The sequence below is a fragment of the Microcebus murinus genome, chromosome 3 (assembly GCF_040939455.1).
Source record: "Microcebus murinus isolate Inina chromosome 3, M.murinus_Inina_mat1.0, whole genome shotgun sequence".
Lineage (NCBI taxonomy): Eukaryota > Metazoa > Chordata > Mammalia > Primates > Cheirogaleidae > Microcebus > Microcebus murinus.
This window is the reverse complement of record NC_134106.1, coordinates 83,574,948-83,592,631: the sequence shown is the minus strand read 5'-3', so window position 1 is coordinate 83,592,631 and position 17,684 is coordinate 83,574,948. Positions and strand designations below refer to the sequence as shown.

Here is a 17,684-nt window from a genome sequence, read left to right as displayed (position 1 = left end):
GGAGTGTGTCGTCACTCTGAATGCGCCGCGTGCCGCGCCCCTTGTCCCACTTTTCCCATCTGGATGGGGGTTCCACTGCCTGCGCCTGCGGACGAGTACTCCAGGGGGTGGGAGAGGAGATAGGGATGTCCGACAAAGAAACGAATGGCTTGTCAAGTTTTGTAGGAAGAGAAAGAAGAGAGAAGTTCGCGAATCCAGCTACGATCGGTCGCGCCTCCTATGACGTCTAGTGGCAGAGGCCAAAGGGATTTCTGGGGCAGTCTCGAGGGAAAGAATCCGGCGCGCGGGGCCCATAGACGTTACTCTAAATATGCTACTAGCGGTGTCTGAAATTCTCTTGGTTCTTTCTTTTTTTAACGATATTTAAAAAAAAAAATATTTTGTCTCCTAAGCGGCCTTTTATACAATGTAAGCCCAGTAAGGCCATAGACGTTAATTAATTCCCAGTAACCCCGACGCCTTGGACATGTAGGTATCCAAGTATTTGTTCCTGAAATAATACTCTGAATTAACCTGCTCATATGTGGAAAATAATAACCAGCTGGGAAACGCCAGCAGTATCAGCTAAACGTTTGTTAGAGATTTACTGTGTGCCAGGTACTGTGTTTTACATGGATTATTTCATTTCTCAGAACAGCTTTGAGGTGTAAATTACTAAAACGCCTGTTTTTCTGGTGAGGAAATAGCGGTGTAAAAAAGATCAGTTTCTCAGTATCACAGAGTGAGGAAGTAGCAAAACTAAAAGTCAAGTAAATTTTCTCTGTACTTATTAATAACTACAACGCAGTAACCGTTTTAAATGAAATTGTTGTAGGTGTCAATTATGGTCTACTGCCTCCTCTTACATTATTCATAGGCGAAATGTACATCCCCAAATAGTTTGCACATTTAAAACTTAAAATTGCAGACATGTTCTGAATATTCTTACTATTTGCATCCTATATAGTGTATCATTTTATTGGAAATTATGACAGTGTGTACAAAAATACAACTCTGAGGATGCCAAAAGATAAACCTTGAAAGAGTACTAGAAAATAAGTGAGATACTGAGTCAAAAAGACAAGCTAGGCCAGGCACGGTGGCTCATGCCTATAATCCTAGCACTCCCACTCCCCGAGGCCAAGGCGGAAAGATTGCTCAAGGTCAGGAGTTTGAGAGGCAGCTCAGCAAGAGTGAGACCCCGTCTCTACTAAAAACAAAAAGTTAGCTGAGCAACTAAAAATAGAAACAAACAAAAAATTAGCCAGGCATGATGGCACATGCCTGTAGTCCCAGCTCCTTGGGAGATTGAGGCAGGAGGATTGCTTGAGCCAGGAATTTGAGGTTGCTGTGAGCTAGGCTGATGCCACTGCACTCTAGCCCTGGCAACAAAGCAAGACTCTCTCCTGGGGGGGGGGGGGAGGCAAGATAAAGCTGAGAGGCTTTCTGTGTTTTTTTCATAATCATATATATATTACTGAATGTCTAGAAACTAAATGTCAGTGCTGGGAGGAAACTTAAAAGTTACTCAGTCTGGTTCTTTCATTTTAGTGACAAGGAAGCTGATCTGAAAGAGATTAAATGACTCACTCCAAATTGAACAGTCTTAAAACTGAGCTGAGGCCGGGCGCGGTGGCTCACGCCTGTAATCCTAGCACTTTGGGAGGCCGAGGCGGGCGGATTGCTCAAGGTCAGGAGTTCGAAACCAGCCTGAGCGAGACCCCGTCTCTACCAAAAATAGAAAGAAATTAATTGACCAACTAAAAATATATATACAAAAAAAAAAAAATTGGCCGGGCATGGTGGTGCATGCCTGTAGTCCCAGCTACTGGGGAGGCTGAGGCAGGAGGATCGCTTGAGCACAGGAGATTGAGGTTGCTGTGAGCGAGGCTGACGCCATGGCACTCACTCTAGCCTGGGCAACAAAGTGAGACTCTGTCTCAAAAAAAAACAAAACAAACAAAAAAAAAAAAACTGAGCTGAGTCAAGTATTTGAATGTCCTAAGTTGGAGTTGAGTATGTTAGCTTCATGGTATTAATATCATGATACTCCATATCCAAAATCTGATTTGATTTTCATAACAATAGTGAGATTAGTGTAATTGGTATTATTATCTCCATTTCCTTCACAGGGAGGCACATTGTTTTAGTGTTAAAGCAGCTACCTTGAAAGGATCCTGGGCTTGAAAGCAGTCCTCAGTTCAAATTTTATTCTGCTGTACCAAGCCTTTGGGTGAATTAGTCTCTCAGCCTCAGTCCCCTCTTCAGGAAAATACTGTGCTAACACTTGTAAAGAATGATCAGTGGTGCAGAATAAGTGCTTAAGAACCAGTAGCTAGTTATTAGAAAGTTTTCCGTCTAAGGAGACAGTCTAGGGAAGGAGAGAAAGGGCAGGCTTTGGAGTGGTACAGAGATGGATTATAATCCTTGGTCTTGTACTCATCTAGGACATATATTGTCTCTCCCCCAGCTGTAACTTCCTCACCTCTGAGATGGAAATTAAAATGCTAGTGTTGTGAGGATTGGAGCTAAGGTCTGTGAAATGCCTCTCCTGTTGGCTCTACATGGAGATACATTGTAGTCTATTGATTGTCATCAAAGGAGAGAGGTGACAGGATGGTGGCATAAGAGGAAAACATCTTGAGTTTAATAGTCTGAAAATGTGGTTACAGGTTCTTGCTGTGCTCTTTCTCCCTGTGGTTTTCTGAACCAATAACCTGAAGCCTCAAGTTCTTCATCTGCAAAAATGTTTTGTATCAGGTAAGATCTTTTTTTTTCCCTCCCAGTATTTCCCAGAGTAAGAATACTACCTTACTTAAAACTAAATGTATTTTATTTATATTATTTTAGGCGCCTCTGACGCTTATATCTCAGGATAGAAGAAGTATCCTCAGAGACAACAACAACAAATCAAGATTAAGAGGGGAAGAACTAGAATGAGATTCGTACACTGTCCCTCCCCTGTCCAAGGGAAGGAGAGGCTGTTTGGTAATGCCTGCCCACTCCTTCCTGGGCAGCACCTTTGTAGAATGGAGCCTGGGAGAATTTGCAGTCTGCTAAGGGCATTTTAGTCAGTTTCTGACTTAGGTTGGTAGGGAGGCCCTTGAATTTGCATTTCTAACAAGTTCTATAGTGATGCTTCAAATATGTCTAAACAGAAGTGTTACCTCACAGAGATTTCTGCCACACTGCATGCAAATGAACCCACGGATATCCCCAACCCTCAAGCCTGAAACCAAAACACTGAAAACGAAACACCAGAGTGGACAAGGAACATCTCAGAATTTCTGTGGGAACCAGTGACCCATGGACCTGACATCTTCTCATCTTGGCACTTCAGAAATCATCCCAGCCTGGATACAGCCCTGGGGAAAGGGAGAGATCTTCCCTCCCATTGATAAGATTATTGTCACTGCAGCTAAATGGCGCCTTTAAGTAGAAATCAGTTTCAGTTACAGAAAAAAATGTTATTTATTACATATTTGAGTTTGTAGACTGAATCTCATTCTTACCACAGTATTATCTGTGAGCATTATATAGTAGCCATAAGGCACTAAACATTTTAAGCTTAGTATTGTGAGGATTCTCACTTCACTTAAAGATTGTGAGGTTTTATTCATTAGCATTTTTATTTGGTGGCTATAGTTGACAAGGACAAAGCTAAGAGGAACCAACAAACACTGCCCTGCCTGATATGGTAATATTACTAGGTGGTAGGTTCCTCTAGAGCAGGGTTAATACATTTCCTTGACTCCTTCCCCGAGCCACTAGCATACAAAGTGCTTGTGCTTAGTAGGTGCTCAAAAAATGTTTGTGGAATGAATACATTATGAATAAAATATATACTGAGGATTCTGGATGCTGATTCTTGTGTAATATTTAAGATATTTATGTTACAAATATTGTATTAGTTATCAAAAATACCTTAGCATAAATACAATTAAGGAGCTTCAAACTGAAGTTAACAGTTTAAGCAGTACTTCACATTTAGACCTATATTTTTAGCTATTTAGAACACAGTTAAGGCCAGGCGCGGTGGCTCACACCTGTAATCCTAGCACTCTGGGAGGCTGAGGCAGATGGCTCGAGGTCAGGCATTCGAAACCAGCCTGACCAAGAGCGAGAGGCCATCTCTACTAAAAATAGAAAGAAATTAATTGGCCAACTAAAAATATATAGCAAAAATTAGCCGGGCATAGTGATGCATGCCTGTTAGTCCCAGCTACTCGGGAGGCTGAGGGAGTAGGATCCCTTGAGCCCAGGAGTTTGAGGTTGCTGTGTGCTAGGCTGACTCCACGGCACTCTAGCCCGGGCAACAGAGTGAGACTCTGCCTCAAAAGAACAAACAAACAAACAAAAAACCTCACAGTTAATTGACGACTTTTTTAAATTGACATTTCTCTCCTGATCAACTGGGGTGAGAAAGAAAGAAAAAAAAAAAAAGAATGAATTGTCATTTCTCATTCCATTTACAACTAGATCATAATGAAAATGCATTTAAACTGCTGGATTTCTTATACATCCATTTTCTTAGTCATTTCAGGCTGCTGTAACAAAATACCATAGACTAGGTAGCTTATCAACAAGAGAAATTTCTTTTTTAAAGGCCTGGAGGCTGGGAAATTCAAGATCAAGGTACTGGTAGATTCAGTCTCTGGTGAGGGCTCATTCATCATAGAATATTCCTTGTAGCTCCCTCTTACAAGGTGGAAAGGGCAAACAGCCTCTCTTGGGCTTCTTTTATGAGGGCACTAATCCCATTCATAAGGGCTCCATCCTCATGAACTATAATCACCTACTAAAGTCCCCATTTCCAAATACCATCACCTTGGGGATTAAGTTTCAACATATGAATTTTGAGGAGACAAAACATTAAGTGTGTGCTAGATGAATACAAATGAATGAATCTTTCCCAATCCTCAGATACTTCCTGAGTTCCCCTGTCACTACACCTCTATAGCACATTATTTTTTTGCCTTGTTATCTGGTTGGGTGGCATTTCTCTTCCATATCCCACGAATCCAGTGGTTCTCAAAATTGAGTGAGCATTAGAATCGCCTGGAAGGCTTGTAAAAAAAACAGTTTGCTGGGCCCCACCCCCAGAGTTTCTGATTTAGAAGGTTTGGGGTGGGGGCACAGGGATTTGCATTTCTCACAGGTTTGGAGGTGATACTGATACTGCTGGTTAGCAACCATACCTTACAAGCCACTGTACTACATTAAGCTGCCTGAGGGCAGAGACTGTCTTCCTCATTTCAGTATCCCCCTCCAGCCTCTGGCAAAGTACCTGGCACATAGGTCCTGCTCAAGAAATAGTTGATTTGAATAATATAGTTCAGGCTGGGTGCAGTGGCTCAAGCCTGTAATCCTAGCACTTTGGGAGGCCCAGGCAGAAGGATTGCTTGAGCTCAGGAGTTCAAGACCAGCCTGAGCAAAAGCAAGACCTTGTCTCTATTATAAATAGAAAGAAATTAGCTAAACAACTAAAAATAGAAAAAATTAGCGGGGCGCAGTGGCACGTGCCTATAGTCCCAGCTACTTGGAAGGCTGAGGCAGGAGGATGGCTTGAGCCCAGGAGTTTGAGGTTGCTGTGAGCTAGGCTGATGCCATAGCATTCTAGCCCAGGCAACAGAGTGAGACAGTCTCAATAAATAAATAAATAAATAAACAAACCATTCAAAAAGTTCATTTTACTGAAACTAGATTTCAAGTATATGAATGTGTATGTTTATATGATTAAATGAGCTAATACATGTAAAAGCTCTTAAAATATGGCACATAGTAAGCTATGTTTGCTTTAAAAATGTCATAAATGTAACTGCTTAACATCATATTCTAAAATAACTCCAAGCATCCCAGATGTGTGTGTTTTAAAGGAGCTTATACATCAGGATAACAGAATCTCAGTGTTAAAAACTTCTTTTAAAGATAATCATATTCAACAATGTTGACCATCAAAAATTTTTAAAAATTGGTTAAGTGCTTTCTACATGCAGCAAGATACAGGAGAAAATACAGTGGCCATGCTGCTTGCCCTCCTGAGTGTATACCCAGTGAGGAAGTGAGAGAAGCACAGGTTATGTGGAAATATGAAGACATTAAGTTTTGGTAGTAGACAGCAACCATTAAAGCATTCAGTTGTATCTATACAACTCTTAATCTCATTAATCTTCTGTTTGAACACATCTTCACATTCTATAAAATACTCTTAACATGTTTGGTATGGGCCCAAGGAATATTTAATAAATATTAATAAATGAAGTTGATAATTCATTTGAAAACCATGACTTTGATATTTCTTCTTAAACAGAATCAGTAGAAACAATCCAAGGAATTTAGTCTATGTACAAATATGCCCGTGTTTATAGTATAGGCATTTACCTATAGATGCCTGTCATTTGTGACATAGACTTCTTAGCAAGTTCCAGAAAGAGAAGATGTTTCTAGATAGAATAACATGCACATGTGGAGCTTGCTATTCTAAGAATGCTATGGTAAATCTTTTCATAAAGTAAATTATTTCTGAATTATCTTTTTTGTTATTATACATTTTCACTCCTAGATCACCTAAAGTGGGACACAAAGATTGTTCCATAAACTATTCAACCAATACAACCTAATTTTATATTTTAAAAAATCACTGTGTTGTTGAATTCTGAATTCTTGTAATTTCTCTGTTTCTTACTAGCATGGGATTTGGAACAAGTCATTAACCTCTCTCTCATTGCCTCAGTCAACTCCTCTGTAAAATGGGAAATTAAGTTACCCTACTTAAATTAAGGTACCCTATTAAGTTACCAAGGTATGTTGAGGCATATGAGATGATCACTGTAAAGCACTTAGCTCAGTGTCTGGCAGTCATATGTCACCTCTGCAACTAGTCTGGTGCAGCTCTCTGTGGTAGAGCACTAAAATGGAAAAGCACAAATGTGTATTCTAAGCCCAGCTTTGTCAGTGCTTAGTTGATGATAAGTCACACATTCTCCGTAGGCCTGGGTAAAATGAGGAGACTGGGGTGGATTTGTTCTGGTGCTTTCTCCCTCCCTGGCTCTACTGGCACTATTTGTCCTTGAAGATCCATTGCTGGTCAAAGCTCTACAATGCTGGAAAACGGGTTCCCCACCTTGAGCCTGAGCCAGTGACGCTGGGTCCCAGCTGAAGCAGCACTGTCTGGGGCCAGGGCATATTTGTTTTTGAGACAGGGTCTCACTCTGTCACCCCAGCTAGAATGTAATGTTGTCAACATTGCTCACTGTAACCTTAAACTCTCAGGCTCAAGAGATCCTCCTGCCTCAGCTTCCTGAGTAGCTAGGATTACAGGCGCATGCCAGCCTGCTCAGCTAATTTTTACTTTTGTTTTTGTAGAGGCGGGGTCTCGCTACGTTGCTCAGGCTGGTCTGGAACTCCTGGCCTCAACCGATCCTCTTGCTGCAGAAAATTAATTCTTGATAGTTCTTTTTCTTCTTTTTTTTTTTTTTTTAACTTTTCTTTGTCCATGTTTTTTTGCCCCATGATAACAGAAGATCACAGAGTAGACTCTGTATCTGCCTTCAGACCTGGGATGACATCTTTGTTTTACAACAAAGCTGGAAGAAAGCTGAGGCCAAAGGTCATTAGTTGGGTTCTAAAGTCAGTGAAAATCACAGGGAAAACTTGGCTTTGTATATGCTAATAATTGAGCACTGCCAATTCTGGAGGGGGCTTTTCGATTCTTTCATCATGAAATTGGATTTTGATTATATATGGAAGAGCGGTTTCTGGATTCATGGAAACCTTTGGTTCTTCATTGTGTGCTGACTCAAAGTAATAGCCATCGACGGACTCTCCTAGGAGGAGTGGGTGAAACAGTCCCAGGACTGCCTCCTTGACTAAGTGCACCACGCAGATGCGCTCCTGCCCTCTGGCAGCTCCTCAGGGCCTCGGCCCGACCAGCCGCGGGCCTGGGGGATGGGCGGCTCCGTCCCCGAGGCGCGGTCCAGCTCGGCCGGGAGCACCGCCAGCCAGTCGGTGCCACGAGCCCTCGCTGTCAGGTGGCGGCGGGGCCAGGCGATCACCGGGATTCATTCATTCATTCATTCAGCAGGCATTGCCCGAGCGCCTGCCGCGCCGGTCGGGGAGGAGAAGGTACCTTAACCCCAGCAGCGCTCGGAGCTGGCGCCGACTGAGCGCGCGCCGGGGGCCGGGCGGCGTTGTGGGCGCTTTCCCCGAATGAACGCCCCGCATCCCCGGGCCGCCCCGCGAGCCAGGCACTGTGGGGGTCCCCGTGAACAGATGGCGGCCCTGAGGCCCGGAGCGGGGCCCGCCTCGGCCTGGGCCCGGCGCGAGGCCGGGCGGGCGCGCAGGCCGGCGGGCGGCGCGGGCACGGTCGCGCTCCCGCCCTCGCCGGCGCCGGGCGGCCGCCCCACGTGACGGGAAGCGGCGGCGGCGGGGCCGGGCCAGCCCTGGAGCGGCGGGCCGGAGCGGGGCGTCGGGGCCCCAGGCCGCGGGGCGGCGCGGGGCGGCGAGCGCGGGCGCTGGTGAGTGCGGCGGGCGGTGGCCTGGCGGGGTGCGGACAGGGTGACTGGAGGGCGGGGGACAGGCGGCGGGGCGGGGCGGAGGGGCGAGCCGGTGCGGGTGCACTCGGGCAGGTGTAGGGCGCAGGAATGCATAGGTGGAGGGGGCAAGTGTCTGTACAGGTGTGCAGGCGTGCGACTCGAAGGCAGGTACACACTGTGGGGGCCGGCGTGCTTGCTGGGGTGAGCAAGTAAGTGTTCACGTTGTGTGGGATGGGGCGGTGTGCACGAGTGTGGGCTCAGCAAGTGTGTATGTTGTGGTGTGTGAAGAGTGTGTGTGTTCAGGGCAGGGGAAGATCCGGAGACGTCGTCCTTGATTTGGGTTTTATGGAGAGAGGGGCCAGGAAGGACTGCACTCCCGTGCCCTTTGCGCCTCCACCCCTTGTATGGAATGGTTTGGGCGCTGTAATTGAGGGCTCCCCAAGCTCTTTGCATGTGAGAGCTCAAGTTCAGTTCACACTCAGGCCGGAATTGTTGCCCTGAACTGGAAGAGTCGACAGGGATTTGTCAGGGAAGAGGCCTGTGCTTGGGGTTCCTGACCCCTGTTTTTAGCACCAGATCAGGGGCTGGAAGCTGACACCTCCAGGGGATTTTTCCTTTCCATTGCTTTCTGAAGGTGCAGGTAGAAGTTCGTCCACTTGCTTCTGTGTTACGTTGGGTTGACTTTAAAGACCGAAGCTGTCCAGTTGTCTGCACCTACCCGTTGCTTACACCTAAGGGCTGTTGGGTGACCCTCAGCAAGAATCCCCCAGCCTGCTCTGAGCCCTACCTGGGGGCTGGAAGTGGGAGATTAGGGATCATACAGTATGTCTTAATGAACTGCATTGGGGTGTATGTAATCACTGATGAATTGCTTGTGGGCAGGTGCCTTGTCCTTTGGGAAGGAAGGCAGCTGTGGCCATGGTTGTGGTGGCAGGTTAAGACACTGAGAAGGTATGCAAGAAGGATTATACTGTGCTGTGAGTTGCTTGCCTGGAGTCAGAACCAACAAGTGTGGAGGTGCTGTGGTGCCCACTGCTCCCTTGTGGTGGACATACTTCTCTCTCTGTTGGTCAGCTGGAACCTGGTAGACAACTGAGGGCTCACAGATCCAGGGTCAGATAGGAAGGAACATTTGGCCAGCTGCTTCCTTTTCTTTTTCCTCTCATTTCTGCCAGCCAAGCAGCCTCAGCAGTCATTGCAGCTGCCTCTGGTATATAGTGAAAGACAGTCTGGGGCATCAGAAAGACCACTGACTGGAATCTGCTGGCACCTGTCCACAATTAGGCTTTCCCAGGCCCTCTGTGAAGTGGGCGCAGTGCTCCATGGTGGTGATGAATGGGGGGCTGTGGGTTCAAATCCTGCCTTTGACACTTCATGTGACCCTTGGGCAGTTGGCTGGGCATTCTGAGTCTCGATTTCTTCAATCAAAATAGGGCTAATATTAGAAAAGGTACATGAATTCTATTAAGAAAACTTGTTTGGAATGCTGGCGCAGGGCCTGGCACTGGGTAGGTGCTTGATAAATTATTGCTAATATAATAAATATCAGTAAGGATGTAGGGCCATATCTCCCTTAGCTCTGAAAAAGCCAGGTTTTTATGCTCTGTAATTTTTGATGCAGTGCATGCTTTGCTCTGGAGTTTGACTTGCTGTAGATTCTGAATTCTAATTTGCTGTCCACATCAAGGTATGTCTTCTACAGTTAAACTGGGTGATATGAGTGTGGCAATACTCTAGCCTTCGTTCACTCTGCTCTTGATAGTCAGTGGTAGTCCTGTGGTCCTAGAGTTGGGGGCAGAGCTTGTTCACCACTGCAGGCTCTGGGATGGATTCAGCCTCACCCTAAATCTTCCACAGATAGGGATTTGTTTTAATTTTTTAATGTTATTTATTTATTTGAGACAGAGTCTTGCTCTGTCACCCAGGCAGAGTGCTGTGGCATCAGCCTAGCTCAGGGCAACTGGAAACTCCTGGGCTCAAACCATCCTCCTGCCTCATCCTCACCAGTAGCTGGGACTACCAGCGTGCACCACCATGCCCGGTGAATTTTTCTATTTTTAGTAGAGACGGTCTCATTCTTGATCAGGCTGGTCTCGAACTCCTGAGCTCAAGGGTTCCCCTGGCCTCCGCCCCCCAGAGTGCTAGGATTACAGGCCTGAGCCACAGTGCCTGGCCCACAGACAGGGATTTGTAAAGGGCCTATTCTTTGTTTAGGCAGCTCCAGTGAGGAGTTTAAAAGCATCGAGCTCACTGTTTAAAAAATGCTGTGTTTTGTAGGCCTCATTTGCAGCTGGCATTTCTGTTAAAAAAAAAAAAATGAAGTTATTATGGCTTCTTCTTTCATGCTGATATTAAAAATTTGTGATCCTTAAAGAAAACTCGAGGAAATTTTACTTAATGGGTTAAGCGTCTTCATCTTGGGCAGAATCCAGTCCTCATACATTAAAGTAATCATTTGTGGCAGCCAGGTGTTTGGATACTGCCGAATAATTTGGCCCGTACTTTACAATTCATCTTGATGGCAGAGAAAATACATAGCTACTAAGTGAATTCAGAAGTAACAGCTTAACTTGGGGCTACCCCAAATGAGATTGAGTGCTTCATGAAAAATGAATTATGAAATCTTGTAGATGATTGGACATCAAAGTCTTTTCTTGATCTGACGATCAATAGTAGCTGCTATTGAGTACATTAAAGATTTAAGAAAAATTATGTAAAAGAGGCCAACTGATTAGCTACTATGGACGGTGGAGTTTCTATAGGCAGTCGATAATTCCTTGTGGCTGTCTGAAGGTTCAGTGTTGAGCAAGTGTTAGGAAATAAATGCCTTATTCTGATTCTGCACTTCTCCACCTCTCCCTTCCCTTCTCAAGTTCCTTCTTTAATTATAACTGTTGATGTAACTCTTATAGGATTTCTTTTTGTTTGTTTTCATATTAAATTTGTAGTTTTATTCGGGTTTGATTTTTAACAAATCTGTCGAGGAGAGAGCCCGCAGGAAAGGGTGAAGCCTATGTGGGCAGGGCCCTCCAGATGCCTGAGGAGGGGGCCAGGTCCCCTCCCTTCTCTTCTTCCCTCCCCATCTAAAGGGGCTTGGGGAGAGAAATAGGGGAGGAGGCTGGTCCCCAGTCTGTGGGGATGAGGATTTCTATTATGTGTAGAATGTTCACCTCAGTCATTGTGAGTACTCTTTATAGGTTGCATATTATGTATACATACATATATACATCTCCTATAAGCATACATACACACACCCCATATATGTGGGGTATCTATGTGTTTGCATATATACATATGTATTTCTGTGTATGTGTGTATATATGTCTGTATTTATTTAAATAATGTTTAGATTAGTATTGCCCAGGAAAAGGTCATATATAGGTATACAGCGGGATAGTATTAAGATGACAAGTTAGGTGTTAGACCTTAGCTGTCCTTTTTCTTTCTTTTTTAGATACTCTTTTTTTTTTTTTTTTGAGACAGAGTCTCACTCTGTTGCTCAGGCTAGAGTGCCATGGCATCAGCCTACCTCACAGCAACCTCAAACTCCTGGGCTCAAGCAATCCTCCTGCCTCAGCCTCCCAGTAGCTGGGACTACAGGCATGTGCCACCGTGCCTGGCTAATTTTTTTTATATATTTTTAGTTGGCCAATTAATTTCTTTCTATTTTTAATGGAGATGGGGTCTCCCTCTTGCTCAGGCTGATTTCAAACTTCTGACCTCCAGTGATCCGTCCGCCTCAGCCTCCTAGAGTGCTTAGGATTACAGGCGTGAGCCACCGCGCCTGGCCTTTTTTAGATACTCTTGCAGGTCATTGGAACAGGTTCATTGTGCTCTAACTAGTCTTTTGCTGTCTCTGTCCCATGAGTGCAGATGTTAACATGAAATGGTTGTCAAGTAGTATCTTAATTTTCAAAAGAGGGAAAGCTTGACTTTGACACAAGGCAACACATTTATTGTTGATTCCTGGCAGATTTCAAGATTGCGTCACTAAACATATAGCTGAGGGACTTAGAGAAGAACGTAGGGCCGGCACAGGGTGCAGCTCAGGAAGAGCAGTTTATGTCACATAAGCTTATATCTTGTTTCGATAGATTCCTAGGTTAGTGAAGAAATTTGTAAGTTTACAGTTATGTCTCTGAATTTTAGCAGGGCAAGTAGAATAATAGGATTACTCTTCCAGACTCACAGTGAGGAAGCAAGGGCCCTGCAGATGGCAGGATCCCCTCAGGAGGAGCTATGGCAGCAGGACAGTCATCTTGTACCATAGTGGCCTCATGCTCAGGTTGCTGCTTTGTTCAGGAGAACTGAATTCCAAGAGAGGATCTGAAATCACAGTTATCCCCTCAATCAACGGAATGGGAAGGGCTGGGTGTGGTGGCTCACACCTGTAATCCTAGCACTCTGAAGCCGAGGCAGGCGGATCGTTTGAGCTCAGGAGTTGGAGACCAGCCTGAGCAAGAGCAAGACCCCATCTCTACTAAAAATAGAAATTATCTGGACAACTAAAAATATATAGAAAAAATTATCGAGACATGGTGGCACATGCCTGTAGTCCCAGCTACTTGGGAGGCTGAGGCTGGAGGATTGCTTGAGCCCAGGATTTTGAGGTTGCTGGGAGCTAGGCTGACACCACACCACTCTAGCCCGGGCAAAAAAAAAAAATTGAGTGGGAAGAATATGGGCTTGGAGTCAGAAACAAAAAGTAGGATCAAAGCCCTGTTTCCTCACCTCATAGCCATGTAACCTTGAGCAAGCCACAGGAGGTCTATCTCCATAATAATACCCACCCTTAGAATCATTGTGAAAATGAAAGGAAATCACTATATTGATTGCCCAGTGTCCTACCAAACGCAGGCTCCAGCTCTCTTAAGGAGCCGGTGTCAGCCAGAGCTGTGTCCAGCTTTTGCCCCAGGAGCCAGTGTGGCATCATCTAGTTAGGAGCATGTGCTCTGGAGTGACTGCTTGGCTGGAATCCCAGCTCTCCACATACTAGCTGTGGTTATTCCACCTTTCTAGACCTCCATTTCCTCCCTCTTTTCCTAGAACGAGCTGGAAAATGGTATAGGAGAGCATGCAGCCTAGTCCAAATTCCTGTTTAACAGAAGAAGAGATAGGTCCGGAGGCTCCAGGTGACTTCCCCAAGATAGCCTGGAAATGGCCAAGCCATGAGCAGAGCTAAGAATTCCCAGATTAATACTGGGCATGTCCGCTGTGCAACACACCCACCTTCACCACCCCTAGGGCCTTGGTCCTTAGGGAGGGGCTCTGCTCCTCCCTAGCCCGAGGGCCCCCAGCAGAGCTCTGACCTGCCTACTTCTCCCAGAGCTCACAGCCTGTCCGCTTCTGCACCCAGCAAGAGTCAGCTCACATTCTTCCCAATCCAGTCTGAGCCCCTCTATGAGAATATTTCAAATGAGCAAAAGTCCCAAACCCTCCTCTTGGAAATGAATTTTCAGTAAGAAAAATTTAATTTACAGGTATTCATACCTATAATTTTAAGCTAGGTTACTAAACTGGAGAAAAATCACGTCCCAAAATGACTCAATGAGAAAGGTCATAAAATTGCTCCAAGGGCACTCCATAGGAGCCTTCTGTCGGCCTGCTGGACATGAGTTGAATCTTGTCCTTTTTGTATTCTATACTCATCTCTTTTCCTGTAGAGATGGAGATTTCCAGGTCTCTCTTCTCTTTTTTGATTACTTTAAGGCAACATAATTAACCAATATACGATGACTACTTTTTAACTTTTGAAGTAATTTGGGCTTACTGAAGAATTGAAAAATAGAGTTCACAAATACCTTTACCTAGCTTCCCCTTTTGTTAACATCTAATATGATCATAGTTCAGTGAGCAAAATGAATACATTAGCATCAGTACAATGCTATTAACCAAACTGTACACAGTATTCGGATTTCACCAGTGTTTTTTCGGTTGCAGGATTTTTTTTTTTTTTTTTTTTTTTTTGAGACAGAGTCTCACTTTGTTGCCCAGGCTAGAGTGAGTGCCATGGCCTCAGCCTAGCTCACAGCAACCTCAAACTCCTGGGCTCAAGCAATCCTCCTAACTCAGCCTCCCGAGTAGCTGGGACTACAGGCATGCGCCACCATCCCTGGCTAACTTTTTCTATATATTTTTAGTTGGCCAATTAATTTCTTTCTATTTATAGTAGAGATGGGGTCTCACTCTTGCTCAGGCTGGTTTCGAACTCCTGACCTTGAGCAATCTGCCTCAGCCTCCCAGAGAGCTAGGATTACAGGCGTGAGCCACCGTGCCTGGCCAGGATTTTTTTTATCACATTGCATTTTTTTTTTTTTTTTTTTTTTTTTTGGAGACAGAGTCTCGCTTTGTTGTCCAGGCTAGAGTGAGTGCCATGGCATCAGCCTAGCTCACAGCAACCTCAAACTCCTGGGCTCCAGTGATCCTTCTTCCTCAGCCTCCCGGGTAGCTGGGACTACAGGCATGCGCCACCATGCCCGGCTAATTTTTTATATATATATCAGTTGGCCAATTAATTTCTTTCTATTTATAGTAGAGACGGGGTCTCGCTCTTGCTCAGGCTGGTTTTGAACTCCTGACCTTGAGCAATCCGCCCGCCTCGGCCTCCCAAGAGCTAGGATTACAGGCGTGAGCCACAGCGCCCGGCCTATCACATTGCATTTAATTATTATGTGCCCTTGGCCTCTAATCTGTAGCAGTTCCTCAGTCTTTCCTGTTTTTTCCATGACCCTAACCCTCTTGAAGGGTGTCAGGGATTTTGTAGAATGTCTCTGTTTGGATTAGTTTGGTGTTTTCTCATGATTTGGTTGAGATGATGTATTTTTGGCAAGAATACCACGCAGTGACATAAAGTGGTTACTTTTTAACTCAATGCTGGATGTATTAGTGTCCTGTCCTCCCTCCACCCCAAGCAGCAGGAGCACCTCTGATGAAGCCCCTCTGGATCCCCACTGGCTCTTCTGTCCTCAGGAAATTCACTGGCCTCCAGGCCCTGGGAAGCGATTCTCCCTCCCTCTGCCCCTGGTGAGCAGGGCCTAAATGTCCCCCTTTCTCCATCATATTTCTCTTTCATTTTCTTAGGCTCCAGTCCCGTGATTACCCTATTATGTTACCTTGAGGACTTAGGAGAGAATTTATTTTTTTTCTGAAAAAGCCAACTGCAGCTTAAAAAACAAAAATTTCAAGCCTTCTTTTATTTATTTATTTATTTATTTATTCACTCTGTTGCCTGGGCTGGGCTAGAGTGCCATGGCATCAGCCTAGCTCATAGCAACCTCCAACTCCTGGGCTCAAGCAATCCTACTGCCTCACCCTCCCGAGTAGCTAGGACTACAGGCATGCGCCACCATGCCTGGCTAACTTTTTCTATATATTTTTAGTTGGCCAATTAATTTCTTTCTATTTTTAGTAGAGACGGGGGTCTCGCTCTTGCTCAGGCTGGTTTCGAACTCCTGACCTTGAGCGATCCTCCTGCCTCGGCCTCCCAGAGAGCTAGGATTACAGGCGTGAGCCATGGTGCCGGGCCTTAACCTTCTTTTAATGAACAACACACTAAAATGCATCTTTTAGGTGCAACTTAAAGTTTTGAGACACTGATGTGGTTTTATTAAATGTTATTTCTACAGACTGAAGGTGATTGTCAGAGAGCCTGTTTAAGCGGCCATGGGAGTTGGAGGTGTTTAGTGGTTTATTATATAGTAGGGGACTCCCACTAGTTGTTTATTTTGCTGATTTAGCACAAAGAATGCATCAGAAGGTCGCTTGCAATGGGAGCTTATTGTTACCAAAGTTTGTCTCTTCCCACCTAATACAGGATTTTGAGTCTGTGATTTGGTTCTTCTTTCAGCCAGGAACATAAAGTAGGAAACAGAGATTCCTGGGCAAAAGAAGGTACTCAGTCTACCATGTTGCAGATTGCCCCTTTCCCACACCTCCTCCTCACCACCATGGCTTGCTTTTTGGCTATGTCCCCTGTGATTTACTTTTCACTCCTGATTATGTGGCACCAACGTTGTGACCAGTCGTGGAGCTGCGAATGACTGATGACATGTGCCAGGTCCTGTATTCTCTGCAGCCCTCTCCAAGGCTGTTAGGATGTATGGCTACTTTTGTTAATTCCCTTATAGGTTTGGTTTTTAGAGATAATATATGATATGTAGTCATGCGTTTCTTAACGATGAAGATACATTTTAAGAAACATGTAGTTATGCCATTCTGTCATTATGCAAATGTCATAGAGTGTACTTACACAAACCTAGATGGTACAGTTTACTACACACCTAGGCTGTATGGTACAGCCTGTTTCTCTGAGGCCACACACCCGTGCACCATGTGATCGTACTGAATATTGTAAGCAGTTTTCACACAGGTATTTGTGTTATCTATGCATATCTGAACCTAGAAAAGGTACAGTGAAAATACGGAATAAAGGATAAAACATACTACACCTATAGAGTGCACTTACCATGAATGGAGCTTGCAGAACTGGAATTTGCTCTGGGTGAGTCAATGAGCAAGTGGTGGGTGAATGTGAAGGTCTAGGACATTACTGTACACTACTGTAGGCTTTGTACACACTGTACACTTTGGCTATATTAAATTAATAAAAGATTTCTTAAATAATAAATTAACCTGAGCTTACTGTAACTGTTTTACTTTATAAACTTTAAAAATTTTTTAGCTTTTTGACTCTTGTAGTAACACTTAAAACATAAACACATTGCACAGCTATACAAAAATATTTCTTTCTTTATATCCTTAGTTTATAAGCTTTTTTTTCTATTTTTAAATTTTTTTATTTTTATTTTTTTACTTTTTATTTATTTATTTTTTTACTTTTTAAATTTAAAAAAAAAAAAACAAAACTAAGACACAAACACGCACACATTAACCTAGGCCTATACAGGGTCAGGATCATCAGTATCGCTGTCTTCTACCTCCCAATCTTGTCCCTCTGAAAGGTATTCAGGGGCAGTAACAGGCGTGGAGCCGTCATCTCCCATAGCAACAATGCTTCCTTCTGGAATATCTGCTGAAGGACCTGAGACTGTTTTACCATTAACTTTTTTTTTCCTAAGTAGAAGAAGTACACTCTAAAATAATGATTAAAAAGTATAGTATAACATAGTTATTTATTGTTATTGGCAACCATTATGTGCTGTTCATAATTGT

The 17,684-nt window shown here is 44.3% G+C and overlaps 1 protein-coding gene and 1 long non-coding RNA gene across 2 annotated transcripts in view; both read left to right on the top strand.

Moving 5' to 3' along the window:
• Positions 1–3,824, top strand: LOC105856152 (uncharacterized). The gene is made up of 3 exons (XR_001146976.2): positions 1–597; positions 2,652–2,739; positions 2,830–3,824. It is a non-coding gene; the product is annotated as an uncharacterized LOC105856152 (long non-coding RNA).
• Positions 3,825–8,390: 4,566 nt separating this feature from the next.
• The window catches only part of TGFBRAP1 (transforming growth factor beta receptor associated protein 1), a 56,740-nt gene continuing 47,446 nt past the window's right edge, over positions 8,391–17,684 (top strand). The window contains exon 1 of the mRNA XM_012737660.3: positions 8,391–8,495. The gene's annotated coding sequence lies outside the window, so the exon portion shown is untranslated. The remainder of the gene's footprint in view (positions 8,496–17,684) is intronic.